At 41.6% G+C, this 15,477-nt stretch overlaps 1 long non-coding RNA gene across 3 annotated transcripts in view; it reads right to left on the reverse strand.

Annotated features, from left to right (window-relative positions):
- LOC309664102 overlaps window positions 1-9,746 on the reverse strand; it is a 308,253-nt gene extending 298,507 nt beyond the window's left edge. For 2 of the 3 annotated variants that reach the window (XR_014265609.1, XR_014265610.1), the window contains exons 1-2: window positions 5,481-9,681; window positions 1,296-1,476 (exon numbers count right to left, since the gene is read on the reverse strand). This is a non-coding gene — a long non-coding RNA (uncharacterized lncRNA). The other variant, XR_014265608.1, reaches the window with a different exon arrangement.
- Window positions 9,747-15,477: the final 5,731 nt, after the last annotated feature.

The following is a 15,477-nucleotide window of genomic DNA, read 5'->3' on the forward strand; positions in this document are numbered from 1 at the left end:
TTGTCTATGTCTAGAAATGCCAAATGCAGGACCCCTCTGACAACATTAACTTGGCCGCCTCTGTCTAACTGTGGATTGGAAGCCTCTCCTCTGTTAGCTGGTTTAAACATAGCCCGTGCAAATTATTCGTGATGTGAAAAGAAAGGTTTTTGTTTTACATAGTCTAATTTTTAGCTATGAGAAATGTCTTGTTCCTTTCCACAATTTAACTGTGTATTGATATATACAGACTTGTGCATACGTAGTTATACATGTATTTTTAATTGACTAAAAGTTGCCCTGGATCATGGTAGTTGTTAACATAACATTTTGATGTTGTTATAAAAAACTAGTTGGGGGGAGGGATATATTAGGAGTTTGGGATCAACATATACACACTACTGTATATAAAATAGATAACCAACAAGGACCTGCTGTATGACACTGGGAACTCTACTCAATATTTTGTAATAACCTATAAGGGAAAAAACTCTGAAAGAATAGATATATATGTATGTATAACTGAATCACTTTGCTGTACACCTGAAACTAACACAACGTTGTAAATCAGCTATACTTCAATTTTTAAAGACTCAGAAAAAAATAAATTAAAAAAATAAAAACAAGCTAGTGGAAAACAGTTTGGCAGTTCCTCAAAAAATTAAACATAGAGTTACCATATGACCCAACAATTCCACTGCTAGGTATATACCCATGAGAAATAAAAATACACATGCATGCAAAACTTGCCCACAATGTTCACAGTCACATCATTCAAAATACTCCAAAACTGGGAACCCCTAAATGCCATCAGCTAATGAACAGATAAACAAATGTGGGATGGCCAGACAATAGAATATTATTCAGCAATAAAAAATTATGAAGTACAGACACCTGTTACAACATGGACCAACCTTGAACCATTATCCCACGTGAAAGAAGTCAGTCACAAAGGACCACATATTATATTGATCCCACTTACCCAGGACAGGCAAATTCATGAAGACAGAAAGTGGATTGGCTGTTGCTTAGGGGGGCGGCTGGGGCCAGCTGGGGGTGATTGGGTAGCAACTGCTAATGGGGACAGATTTCCTTTTTGTAGTGCTAAAATGTTCTAAAATGTGGTGATGATTGCACTCTGAATATGTTAAAAAGCACATAACCGTACACTTTAAAGGGGTGTATTTTATGGTATGTAAAATATATCTCAATAAAACCGTAAAAAAAAAAAAAAACCTAGCGTCTTAGTCTGCTCGGTCTGCTATAACCATCTACCACAGATGGGGTGGCTTAAACAACAGACATTTACTTCTCACAGTTCTGGAGGCTGGAAGTCCAAGATCAAGGCGCAGGCAGATTCAGTGTCTGGTGAGAACCCGCTTCCTGGTTCGTAGACGGCCGTCTTCTCTCTGGGCGGAGGGGTGAGAGAGCTGGCTGGGGTCTCTATTACAAGGGTGACATCACCTTCCCAAGGCCCCACCTCCTAACAGCAGCACCCTGTGGGTTAGGTTTCAACATAGGAAAATTAGGGAAACACAAGCATTCAGTCTATAGCACCTGGAACACTCATGTCAAATATTCTGATTTAATATTCAAGATCGACTTAGTCCAAAGACCTGGGTTCAGATCCCAGCTTTGTCACTAAGCAGAGTATGCCCTGGGCAATCACTTAATCTCTGTGTCTGCTGCTTCCTCCTTCTATAGAAAGGAAGATTGATTTCACTAGTGACTTGAGATCAAGTCCAACTCTACCACCTAGGATTCTGTGGGTGTTGACTTTCACAAAAGCAGAATAAGAAAGATGTTGTGTGATACAGAGAGGATGGCAGCCTTGCATTGCTCAGGCTGTATTTCCTGGGATCCCCCAACATTGTGAGAGGGGGTGCCCCTGTGCTGGGGCAGCTTTCCAGCCAAGGGAAGTTTGAGCCACGTAAATCATCTGGCTCTGACAGAGCCAGGATGTGTGTGTACCAACCGGCTTGCAAGGCATTCAAACCTTCACTTTTAAAAATCTACTCTAATATATGCCTGACACCCTTACAGTAATGTCATCAGAATTTATAGAATCTGTCGATTTATGAAACTTGAGTTGGAAATATTCTGTCCTATTTTACCTTTTTGTGTTCCCCAGACTATGGGGCCTGAACTGTTTGGTTTTTTGTCTTGTTTTGTTGATATTTGCAAGAATATAAAGCTCATTGTTAAGTAGATAAACGAGTATTTCATTAGAGATGCCAGCAGCTCATTCTGATTATTTAAAAAGCGAGGGGAAAACACTTCCCTGGGCTGTGCAACAATTTGGCTTTTAGCTTATTATAAATGAGCAGTTTCCTGAGTTTCCCCTCACCCACCCACCCCAGCCCCACCTCTATTCCCTTCCCCAACAGAAGAAAAGAGGTCTAGAAACCAAACAACAACAGAAAAGTTTTGTTATTTAATGAGCTCTCTAATCACCAAACACCCAGACACAATTAAAATGAGAAAAAGTATATGTAGACAATCTGAAAGATACACATGCATACTAATGTCACTAATATTTGTAAATATTCATGGCAGGCATTCACCTAATACATAGGAGGCCCCCCTCCACGGGGCGGGGGGAAGAGTTAAATGGACACAGAACAGCGCTGTGCACACTTTCTCTGATCTTCTCTTTCACTCTTTTTTTTTTTTTTTTCTTTCACTCTTGAGAGAGGGTCACGGCACCGACAGAAGAACCTGCCTCTCAGCTCTGACATCACATCACGCTTCTGTCCTTCAATTCTTCTTGGTCCAGGTCCCCATAGCCCAAAGCACGGAGCCTTCACAGGGAGCCCTTGAGCTGCTGTCCTGTATTACACACCTCATCCGAGAGAGAGGCAAACTCAGACTCTTAGGCTCAAGTCCCAAGGATGCATCATTTTGATGTGCAAAATTAAAAAAAATAAAGAAACGGGGTAACAGTGATTCCAAGAGTGTGGTTTGAGCTTCATCCCATCTCAGAAGCATATTTTAACTCGTCGTGACAAGAGACCACACCTCAAAGTGGCAAAGTGATGACTGTGGATTTTCTACATTGAAAACCTCATGGTCCAGATGCACAGGTGTAACTGCTGTAAATGATGGGGCAAGACTGAAAGCGAACCGGGCACACCCTTTCTGCCGCACTCAATAAAGATCCCTTTCCTCAAGCTGCAGGAGTCATTGTTTGCCAAGATCTTCAAGGGGGCCTGAAAGCATGTTTGGAAAACAAAGCACTTTTTAATTGCTGCTGACAGGAATGAACTCTCTGAAACAACAGCTGTGTCTTGAGATTACATTACAAGGCATTTGAGCGGGCTGCAAAACATCCTCATCAAAAGACAAAGCTGAAGGAGCTTTTTATCGTTTCCGAAAAAAGTTCCCAAGCTGGGGACGCCTACTTTCAGTTCCTGTGGGACGCAGCTGTTGTATGTTTACAGAACGAAACTGAGAAACAACCTTTGTATTGACCACGGCTGATAAAAAACAAAATCCAGGTGGACAGTTCAGGCAGGAGTAGGAAGTCAGTTGTCAAGGTTATCCTTGTGTCCAGCCTAAAAGTTCGTTAGTGGCAATGACATCTGGCTATTAAAATACTGTCCCGGGAGATTATTTCCTTCTTGTCTTTCGGGTCACACAGAGTCTGCTGCTGGGTATAAATTATGGACAGAAGAACTCATTTGGAGAAATACTGACCCAGTCATACTTCACAGGTTTATTGCTACCCTGAGAGAAATGAACCTTGTGAAATTATAACCTCCGAACTACAACCAAGATCCTTCCAAAGGCAGACCTCTAGGGGACAGAGGAGAAGGTTAAGGGTAGGGGAGGAAGAATCGAGAGTGCTTAAGGAGGAAAGAAAAGGGCTAAGGAGATGGGATTTAGTGAGCAGACCAGTGGCTCTGACATCAAGGGAATGACTAGCACACTATTTCTCCAGTTCCATTCATCAAGCAGCTTCATTTTAGACACTCAAGTCTTCAGGGTAAGTGATTCCACCAAAACTGCATATAAAATGAGGTGAGAGTGCATTTTCTATAACCTTCATCAGATTCTCAGAAGACCCCAGAAACTAAAACAGCTAAGAACCACGGTGCGGAGGATTAAAGAAAGCTGCAAAGCCTTTGATCCTCTTTCCATGGGGAAGTGGGTCCTAGCTCCCCTCCCCTTGAATCTAAACTGAACGAGGGCTGCTTTCACCACCGGGACGCTGAGGACAGTGGGCCTCCAGCTCCCAGGTCAGCTTGGACAAGCAACTTGTGCACGGGGGCTCTGGACCCCTGAGACCACTGCCCATGAGATGCTCAGGCCACATGCAGAAGGCCGGAGAGGATGAGATGCTGTATAGAGAGAGAGGCCAAGAAGCCCCAAGACCCCAGACATGAATGGAGAAACCATCTTTGAGTGTACCCTACAGCCCCAGCTGCTGCCATATTGATCAGAGATGAATCACCCAGCCTGGCCCTTCCAGAATTCCTGACCCACAAAATCATGAACAAAATGAAATAGTGGTTCTAAATCATGGAATTCAGGGATAACTTGTTTTAGAGCAAGAGATAAACATAACACACGTTTAAAGAGACTTAAGAAGGTCGCATATCACTCAGAACTTTTGGACAGTCTATAAAATTATACACTGAAACGTAATTCTAAGATAAAACTTTTGTGCTCCTGTACAATTTCTGCCCTTTGTGTTGCTTACCAATAAAGCTCTTAACAACTCCTTATAGTTAAAAAAAAAAAAAAACACAAAAACTTGCCAGAAGAAAAACATTTTAAAAAATCAGAACTCAGAATTTTCAATGCAAATGACCTTTAGTTTTACTTCATTTTCTTGACCTTCCATCCTGCCTACTTTCTTTCCAGCCCTCCATGCAACTTCCTTGTATGTTCTGCTCAGCCCTTGTTCTTTGTCCATCTTTCCCTTTGATACCTCATTTCCTTATTAGTTCATAGCCATGGTAAAATGGTTTTGTTCCCAAAGGACTTACAGATGAAGTTCTTTCCTGAATAACCTGTAGATGCTTCACTGCCTAATCGATTAGTTCTCATTTTATTTTTGCTAAAGATTGGTCCAGGTAACTTGCTCGACACAAAAGGACAGAAAATCCTGATAATTTTACTTGCTTAAGTTTAGATCCTATTACTTCTCTATAATTTCATATGATGCTTTCCCTTCCCATCCCTTGAGACAAAAGGAAATGTTAACTGTATAAGTCTCAACCTGGTTAAAGTGAATTTATATAATTTCCTCTCCTCTCATTTACCTGGAATGAAAACTTAGGAATTCTCATGACTTTTGGATCAACCTTAAGTACCATCCTACCAATTAAAACTCCAATCATGATTCTATTTTAAACCAGATTTTCTAATTCTATGTAGCAATCAAAATGGGTTTCCCACCAATTTTTACCTTAGCCTACTGACTTTGGCAGCGGCGTCTTCCAGTTATTTTGAGGAGAGGAAGTGGTGGAGGAGAGAGAGCGAGCAAGAGTCCTTACCTGACTGGTATTGTTGAATGTTTGCTTCATGCTCTCTGGATTTGGCGGGTTTTTACCTCTCATTCTTTCTTTTGCCAGGTTCTTCAGAAATTCCTCCATTTCTGCAATTCCCTTGGTGAAAGAAAATATTATTCCCTGTATGTTTAAGTCAAAAGGTGCTGATAATCAAAATCTTTATTCCAAACTCAGTAAAAATTCCATTTATTTTCTTTCCAAGTTAATGTGGCAATGGAAGTGTCCAAATATATTGAAATGGTTTGGTAAAATACCATACCTCCACATGAAGGAGTGTAAACATTGAAATCCTCTGTAGAAATCTGGAAAATGTTTATGTTGTGTTAAATTAAAAACCATAATGCAAAATATATGTGCATAATTATTGAAACAGTTTGAATATAAAAAAAGAATCTCAAGGTAATATATAAAAATTAAAAAGCAACCGTGTCAGTTGAATTTTGACAAGGGTGCTGAAACAGTTCAATGGGGAAAGAGCAGCCTTTGCAACAAATTGTAGTGAGACAACTGGACATCCACATGTAAAGGACTGAAAATGGATTCCTACCTCTCATCAGACACAAAAATTAACTCAAAATGGACCCTAGGTAGCAATGTAAGAGACAGGTCTATAAAACTCTTGGAAGAAAACATAGGAGCAAATCTTTGTGACCTGGACTTAGACAATGGTTTCTTGGTTTCTCGGGCAAAGCACAAGTGACAAGAGAAAAATAGATAAATCAGACTTCATCAAAATTAAAAACTTTTGTGCTGCAAACAATACCATCAAGAAAGTGAAAAGACAGCCCACAGAATGGCAGAAAATATTTGCAAAACAGGTATCTGATAAGGGATTTATGTTCAGAAAATATAAAGAATACTTACAAGTCAATAACAAAAAGACAAACAACCCAATTTAAAAATGGGTAAAGGATCTGAATAGATCCTCTTCCAAATGGTCAATAAGCAGATGAAAAAAGTGCTCAACCTCACTAATCATAAGGGAAACGCCAGCGAAAACCACAATGAGATGCTACCTCACATCCACTAGCATGGCTACCACCAAAAGGACAAAAAATAAGAAGCATACACAAGGATTAGGAGAAATTGGAGCCTTCATACATTGCTGGCAGATTTGTAAAATGGCACGGCCACTTTGGAAAATAGTTTGACAGTTTCTCCGCCCATTTAACATAGAGCTTCCGTAGACGCAGAATTCCACTCCTGCATATAAACCCAAGAGAAATTAAAACATTCGTCCACAGAAAAAAACTACTCCTAATGTCCACAACAGCACCGTTCGTAACAGCTAAAAAGTGAAAACCACCCACGTGTTCATCAACTGGTGAATGGATAAATAAAATGTGACGCATCCACTCCATGCAATATTATTCAGCAACAAAAAGATATTAAATAACTGGTACATGCTACAACATGATAAACCTTTAAATCATTCTGATCAATGAAAGAAGCCAGTGACAGACCACATATGGTATGCTTCCATTTTCATGTAATGTCCAGAATATGAAAATCTGTAGAGACAGAAAGTAGATCCGTGGTTGTCAAGGGTGGGAGGGGGAAACAGGGGGAGAAATCAGGAGTGACTGCTAGTTTGAGAGTTAATAAAATGCTCTGAAATCAGACTGTGTGATATTTGCCCAGTGTGAATATACTGTGATATATACTGTGAATACTAATATGCCATACTGTGAATGCACTAAAAACCACTGGATTACACACTTTAAGTGGGTGACGTTCATGGTACATGAAATAGATCTCAGTAAAGCTGTTTTTTACAAAGATGATGGATAGTTGCTTTTATAAAATGTTCTTTAAAATTTGTAAAATCGTATTTTTTATTGAGGTAGAGTTGATTTACAATATTGTGTTAGTTTCAGGTGTAGAGCAAAGCGATTCAGTTATATACTTTTTTCAGATTATTTTCCATTATAGGTTATTACAAGATATTGAATATCGTCCCCTGTGCTATCCTTGCTGCTCACCTATTTTATGTATAGTTGTTTGTATCTGTTAATCCCATGCTCCTAATTTATCCCTCCCCCCCTTTCCCCTTTGGTAACCATAAGTTTGTTTTCTATTTCTGTGAGTCTATTTCTGTTTTATAAACAAGTTCCTTTGTATCATTTTTTTCAGATTCTACATATGAGTAATATCCTACGATATTTATCTTTCTCTGACTTGCTTCACTTAGTATGATAATCTCTAGGTCCATCCATGTTGCTGCAAATGGCCTTATTTTATTCTTTTTTATGGCTGAGTAGTATTCCATTGTATATATGTACCACATCTGCTTTATCCACTCATCTGTTGATGGGCATTTAGGTTGCTTCCATGTCTTGGCTATTGTAAATAGTGCTGCTACGAATACTGGGGTGCATGTATTTTTTGAATTAGAGTTTTCTCCAGATATATGCCCAGGAGTGGGATTGCAGGATCACACGGTAATTCTATTTTTAGTTTTCTAAAGAACCTCCATACTGTTCTCCATAGTGGCTGTACCAATTTACATTCCCACCAACAGTGTAGGAGGGTTCCCTTTTCTCCACACCCTCTCCAGTATTTATTATTTCTAGACTTTTTGATGATGGCCATTCTGACTCATTTGAGGTGGTACCTCATTGTAGTTTTGATTTGATTTTCTCTAATAATTAGCAATGTTGAGCATCCTGTCATGTGCCTATTGGCCATCTGTATGTTGAGTGACAGTGTTGATGGTTTTGTGAGACCTCACATGCTATCACCCTTGAGCTCACAGGCATAACACTGCAGTTATTTAGAGAGAGGAGAGAGGCCCAGCATCTCATCCAAGTAATCGTCACAGGTGGGAGGAGTGGCGGGATGGTCACGATGGGCAGCTGGAATGCACTGAACGATGGCATTTCTAAAGGAAATGGTCTACATGCAATTAAGGCCACCGGCAACTTTATCTATGAATTCATTAGCTCTGAACCTCCTTTTGGATGATAGATCATAAACACACCTGTTTCAATAGAATGAAATAATCCACTGGAAAAGTGTGGTCGCATGACAAGTCTGCGATTAGTACCAAGACAATAATTTTGCTCGGCCCCTTCAGCCAGCAGGAGACTTGCAGCCTATCACGGTTAACCTATTGGAGCTCTGGTCATTCTCTCTGTTTGTCCCTTTAGTTCTATGGTATCTGGTTTATATATCTCTCGTTCCTCCCTTATACCTTTTTCTTTGTTGCATCACAGCAGACAGCTCAGCACAGAAGTAAAATAAATAAAATCTCAGATTCTGAGGATTCTCAAAGCTTAACAACAGACTAAAGAAGGAAACCAGGGTCGGGGGCAGGAAGGGAGCTGCACGGTGTCTAGCCTGGTTGAGCCACATACCCTGTCCTGACAGAAATGTCCGGGGACCAGAGGTACGTGACCAGAGGCCAAGGACCTCCCGCTCTCAGGCTAATAGAATAAGACCTTAGAGGTCAACTTTTCCAACTCCTACCCTTTATAGATGAGGAAACCAGGGTCCAGGGAGATGTAGATGCTAGTTACATAGCTAATTAGTGACAGAGTTAGTACTAGAATCTGCTCTTTGCCTTATGTTGTGTTGTCATGGGGTGAAATTGTCTTTCCCTAAAAAGGGTCATGCTGAAGTTCCAAGCCCCCAGTACCTCAGAATATGACCTTGTTTGGAAACTGAGTGATCACAGGTGTACTTCGTTGAGGTCATCCCGGACTAGGGGGGCCGCTAACCCAATGTAACTGGTCCCCCGGAGAAGACAAAGACCCGGGGAGAGAACCACGTGAAGACGGGGGCAGGCCTGCAGTTAGGCAGGTGCAAGCCAGCGCCGGGGACTGCTGACTGGACTCTGGAGGTCCTCCAGAGCCGGAAAGAGGCAAGGAAGGGCTCTCGTGCAGCTTTCGGGGGATTGTGGTCCTGCCAGCACTTTGATTTCAGACTTCCAGCCTCCAGAACCGGGAGACAATACACTTCTGGGGTTTGAAGCCCCCCAGTTTGTGGTGCTTTGTTACAGTAGCCCTGGGAAACTTAACACACACGCCCTCAGGAAAATGTCTGTTCCCAGCACCTCGCTCACATGGAGCCCTGGGTGTGATCGGGGGCCTTAGTAAGGGGCTGCTGCTGAGCAGGTAATCCTGTCTGATGGTCACAGAGATGGCAGGGATCCTACCCTACCTCCCCAGCCACTGTCCCCACAGCGGTACACTCACTTTCAGACACCGAGCGCAAAAGGCCACGTTTCCTCTTTCCTTTGTGCCACGTTTCCTCTTTCCTTTGTGCCACGTTTCATGCTGCATCAGGACCAGAGGAATAGGAGTCACCATAGCACCTGTTAAGGGATAAGAAAAATATTCTTGATGCCGAAACATCTCCCTTACCGTTCCTGACAGCATATCATCAGACAGTAAGCCCTGGAGGATCGGCACCGAGCTCCCCAGAGTCTTCCAAACACAGATGGACCCGGGAAAGGCCATGTACACTGTCCCCTACTCCTCTGTGTGGAAGAGTCCAACTCAGACGGAAGAAATGCACACACAGGGCAGCTCAGAATGTGGGCAGCTGGGTGCGGTGGGAAGAGCCTAAGCCTTGGAGACACAGGAACTCCAGCTGGAATCGGGCTCTGCTGTGGCCCCTGGGAAAGACATCTTCCTTCTCTAAGTTTCATTATCTATAAATAAAGGTACTAATACCCACCTTGCTGGGTTCATGTAATGCACATAGATAAAGTATTTAAAACAAGTAGGCTATTTAGATATACAATAAATGAATGTGGTTTTGTTGATGTTTTCATTATTATTTTATTAAATCCCAGTCCTGGACAAAGACCTTGATGGGAAATCTGTGTCTTCTTAACTCTTCTCCATCCTATACTGGAAGCAAGAGACAAAAAACAAGGGTCCCCACTTCACTCTGGCTTTATCTGTCCTAGTAGAGTGTACATTCACGGGGCCATTGGGATAGGGACTCACGCCCATCTGAATACCTGGCACTAAGCAGAGTGTTTGATGCGGAATAAACAGTCAAAAAATATTTGTTGCATGTTGAATACATGTCACACGATCAATTTTCCTCAGGAACACAATCAAACAGTCATTTAAAATGCGCAAGTTAAAGATTCTTGTCCTAAAACACTGATTACTTTCGCTATTAAGGAGCACCAAGTACAGACTTCATCTAAGTTCACCCGGACTCAATGCAAAAAATATGTCGTCTTTCACTAGAGCTTTCCAAAACCTATGTTGCATTAATGACACTTTGCTGTAATCAGATTTTAAAATAAGTCAAAGTTCTTTGGATGTTGGAGACTAGGTATGGAATAGTCATGCTTTCTGGATTTTTCTCTTGCTCTAAATTTGCATTCACAGGCTTCCAAATGTTCATTCTCTCCCACAGAAGCTCAACTGGCCTCAGTTTTTAAATCTGAGATCTTCAAAGAGGATGCCATGCACACACAAAAATATGTGATAACTGGATCAGATTAGTCCAGGGGTCTTATTCCCCTTGAGTATCTTTCTTTCCTGTTTCAATGTGCAGCCTTAAGACGAGCATCTTTTGCTGTATTCATACTCTCATATGTCAGTTATGTCAGTTTCCAGACTTTAAGACGCTCAACACCGCTATTTGACGACTGTGACAAACAAAAAACCCTGCTGTGTTCTTCCTCTCGCTTTCCACAAGAGCAGCCTAAAACACCCTGTGGCTTGACTGCCATCTAGAGAAGTCTAGAGATACTGAAATTAAACAAGCTAATCTAGTATCTTCATAGGTTTACTTTTCTCTAACCCTCTGACGAAAAACCATAAGGAAAAGTCTTTTAAACAAGACATGAAGAAAATATTTAAATGTTATACTGTCTTGGGATGGTGTCATTCACCTGTTTTTTACAAAAATATATGCAGCAACTGTATTGTTCCCAGGGAGAAATGATACTATTAGTGATAGCCATCTGCTGGCCTTTGAATTTATTTTATGGAGTCCTTGTGGAAACGTACATCAAGGTAATGTAATTATTATATCTGCACATTTGTAATGCTGTAGTTAAAACTGGGAGGTTGTTCTCATTAAATTCTCCAGATTGTTGGTGGCTTCTTTCCTGCTGGCATATGAAGTTTCATCTTAAAACAGACTCCAGACCTCTCTGTGCTGTTCCTATCACATTAATACTGATATCACTAGACAAAAAAAACTTATCCAGCTTTGAAAAATGTCTTTTGAGCAACTGTATCATGAAATGGCTTTAAGAAAACTTAAAGATATGGGGAATTTAAAAATGATTTTGCCGAAGTTTCCTCTGTTCATATACAACAAATCTGTTGATTTTCTGTGGGCTTCTATTACCTAGAAATCTAAAAGAATTGGTGGTGTTCCTTTTCTTTTACATTACCCTAGGAAACAGCTGTTATTCTAGTGCCAAGAAGTCAACACTTGAGCTTATTGAAATTCTCAACCATTTTCACAACAGGATTGTTATTTTTCACAGCTTGCAAATAATGGTTATGGGAGTGCTAACTTCAGGAAATTGCCAAACAGAAATGTAATACGATGAGTTACAGTGAATGACGCACGTCTGAAGGCTACACAATGAAACAAGGAGGAAAGAAACATGAAGAGTCCACAGAGTATTAATTTAAAAACCACAGACTAAATTTTGATCCCATTCCACGTTGCCAGGTATCACCTTTTTTGTGTACCGCATCCTCTTTGAAGATTTCAGATTTAAAAACTGAGACCAATTGAGTTTCTGTGAAAGAGAATGCAATTTGGAAGCCTATGGATGCAAATTCGGGGCAAGAGGAAGTCCAGAAAGTATGACTATTCCGTTCCTAGTCTTCTATATCCAAAGGACTTTGACTTATTTCAAAATATGACTAAAGCATCATTAATGCAATATTGGTTTTGCAAAGCTCTAGTGCAATACAACGCATTTTAGGATTGAGTCCGGGTAAATATAGATGAAGGCTGGATGCTCCCAACGGGGGCCAGGAAGCTTTTTCTTGAAGGTCGGGCAGTAAACATTTTTTACTTTCCAGACCACAGAGTCACAATCTCCACTGTAGCATAAGAGCGGCCAGGGACAGTATGTCAACAAATGAGTGTGGCCGTGTCCCAGGAAAACTCTACTTATAAAAACAGGCCAGCCCCTGTGTCAGAACAGGATCTTGGGTTTGCCCTATGGAAACGACTTTCAGATGGCGGAGCCTGGAATCATCAGCTACTCAAGTGTCCCAGGGGTCAAAACTTCACGTAGGAGCCTAAGCCCAGCTGACACCAGCTCCAACCTCCTGGAACTAGTGCCTCTTTTTTCCATATAACTGGTACATCTTCTACAACAGGGGTCCCCAACCCCCGGGCCACAGACCGGTACCGGTCCACAGCCTGTTAGGAACCGGGCTGCGTAGCAAGAGGTGAGCGGCCAGCGAGTGAGCGAGGCTTCATCTGCCGCTTCCCATCGCTCGCATTACCGCCTGAACTACCCACCCCACACACACCTCCCCCCGGTCCGTGGAAAAACTGTCTTCCACGAAACCGGTCCCTGGTGCCAAAAAGGTTGGGGACCACTGTTCTACAATATCAAACTTAAAATACTCTCAAGAATAATAACTTTTTCTCAGATAGTGAAGAATTCAACACACAAACTCAGGGAGACACACACACACGGTTTTCTCAGATTAATAATGGAAGCAGAAGGCGAAAGACAAGTAAACTGGGGGTAGATGAATTTTTATGTATTTTGTGTGTTTTGACTCCTGTTTTAGATTGCCATGTCATCCTAGGATGAGATTCTACAGGAGGTATCAATGCATTTTCATTTTAAAATGTAGTTTCTATTTCATGATTGGTATTCTCCCAAAAGTCATGCCTGTAAAAAGGATCACGGGAAAGAATCTTTGCTGTAAAAATCTAAATACTGAAGTAGCTGTACTGCGTGGGGAATTTCCATGTAATTCTGTGTGCTCGCATCTGAAGACCTGTTGATATTAGAGGGAGCCCATTGGAAGAGGCGAGCTGTGGAGAAATAGAAATCCAGCAGAGTCTGAGATGTTCTAATCAAGCACGAATGTTTTTCCACTTTTTTCAGTCTATTTCACCATCTCAAGGAGAATGTTTGATCTCCATTTTGATACATTATCAGCTTCACCTTTAGTTTTCCGAGTACTCTTTTTTTTTTTTTTTTTATAAATTTATTTATTTATTTTTGGCTGTGCTGGGTCTTCGTTTCTGTGCGAGGGCTTTCTCTAGTTGCGGCGAGCGGGGGCCACTCTTCATCGCGGTGCGTGGGCCTCTCACTATCGCGACCTCTCTTGTTGCGGAGCACAGGCTCCAGACGCACAGGCTCAGTAGTTGTGGCTCACGGGCCCAGTTGCTCCGCGGCATGTGGGATCTTCCCAGACCAGGGCTCGAACCCGTGTCCCCTGCATTGGCAGGCAGATTCTCAACCACTGCGCCACCAGGGAAGCCCTTTCGAGTACTCTTTTTGTAATGACTTCCTGGCCCACGAAGACACATGACCATGAACTCCCATAATCATTCACTGCCCTCGTGCTTTTTTTCCTTCTGCCTGTGAGTGGCCCATGCAGGGGACAGACAGAGCATGGACTGGAAAGACAGACCTGAGTTGAAATCACTGCTTCTACTCACTCTGGCCCCGAGACCCTGGGGATGCTACTCGACCACTCTGAGACCCAGTCTCCTCCGTATAAAATAGAGGTAACAGCAGGTATATTGCAGTACTGTTGTCACGATTAAAAGAGGACATCTGTGAGGGGCCTTGCGCTTCGCTCAGTAAATGTGAGCTCATCTCTTCTCTCTCTCCCCATCCCTTCTCTAAGACGCGGGCTGCGAAGTCGGGTACTGATTCATCCACGTCCCACCTCCCTGCAGTGCCTGCCGCTGGATTAGACACAGGGACCGCATGTGTGTTCCTGGATGAGCAGTGGGTTCCCATGTTTTCCTTCGTTGTTGAAGATCTTACCTTTTTAAATTGCTATGAGGATGAGACAAAAGTGTTCTCTGAGTCACGAAGAGAAAATGTTTCATAAATTAAAAAAACAGAAGAACCCACGCACGTGAACATATACACACTACTATGTACAGAACAGATAACCAATAAGGAACTACTGTACAGCACAGGGAACTACAACTACTACCTTATAGGTTAATATCTTGCAATAACCTATAAGGGAAAAGAATCTGCAAAAGAATATATATATATATTCTTTTTGTGTGTGTATATATATATATACGTGTGTATATGTATAGCTGAATCATTTTGCTGTATACCTGAAACGAACACAACATCGGAAATCAACTATACTTCAATAAAAAAATACAATTAAACAAAGAAGAAGGACCCACTCATGACACTGGAATGCTACACATCAAGTAAGCACTCAAATATCCGCTGGAAAATAAGGACCCACAAGTGTGTGGACCACATTAAAGAGATACAGTCACGATATTACACTCTGCTCTCGAGGGAGATGATCTCACTCACAATGATATTCAAATGGTGGAAAAACAAGGTGCTTTATCACAAGGTTTTATTACTATTGTTAAGTCCTGTGATTCTCATCACGATTCATCAGTCAGACTTAGACACTTCTTAGCACCTCCCAGGGAAGAATCTTGCTGTCAAAACAAGCTTCACATTTTAATGTTTTAAACCAAACAGCACTGCCTGCTGGTAACTTCGTGGAAATGTCATTCAGGGAATCATCAAGATTAGATGTGACTAATTCAGAGTCACCCAGGCAAAGGCGTTTTGATCAGAAGAGGAAATAAACTAAGAAATCATCTGTAGGGGATAACAGTGGAAAGAGGATCCGGCAGTTACTTAAGGGCTTTGAGGAAAAGAAACAGAGTTAGTGAGAATGTTTAAAAAAAAAAAAATCACTAGCTATGGGGCACATAAACAGAGCAGATAAGATGCCAGTAAAAACAAAATGGGATTCGTGAAATACCAAAAGGGTATATAAAAAGAATCCAATTAAATAGG

The sequence above is a fragment of the Balaenoptera physalus genome (genome assembly GCF_965194825.1).
Source record: "Balaenoptera physalus genome assembly, chromosome: 7".
NCBI lineage: Eukaryota > Metazoa > Chordata > Mammalia > Artiodactyla > Balaenopteridae > Balaenoptera > Balaenoptera physalus.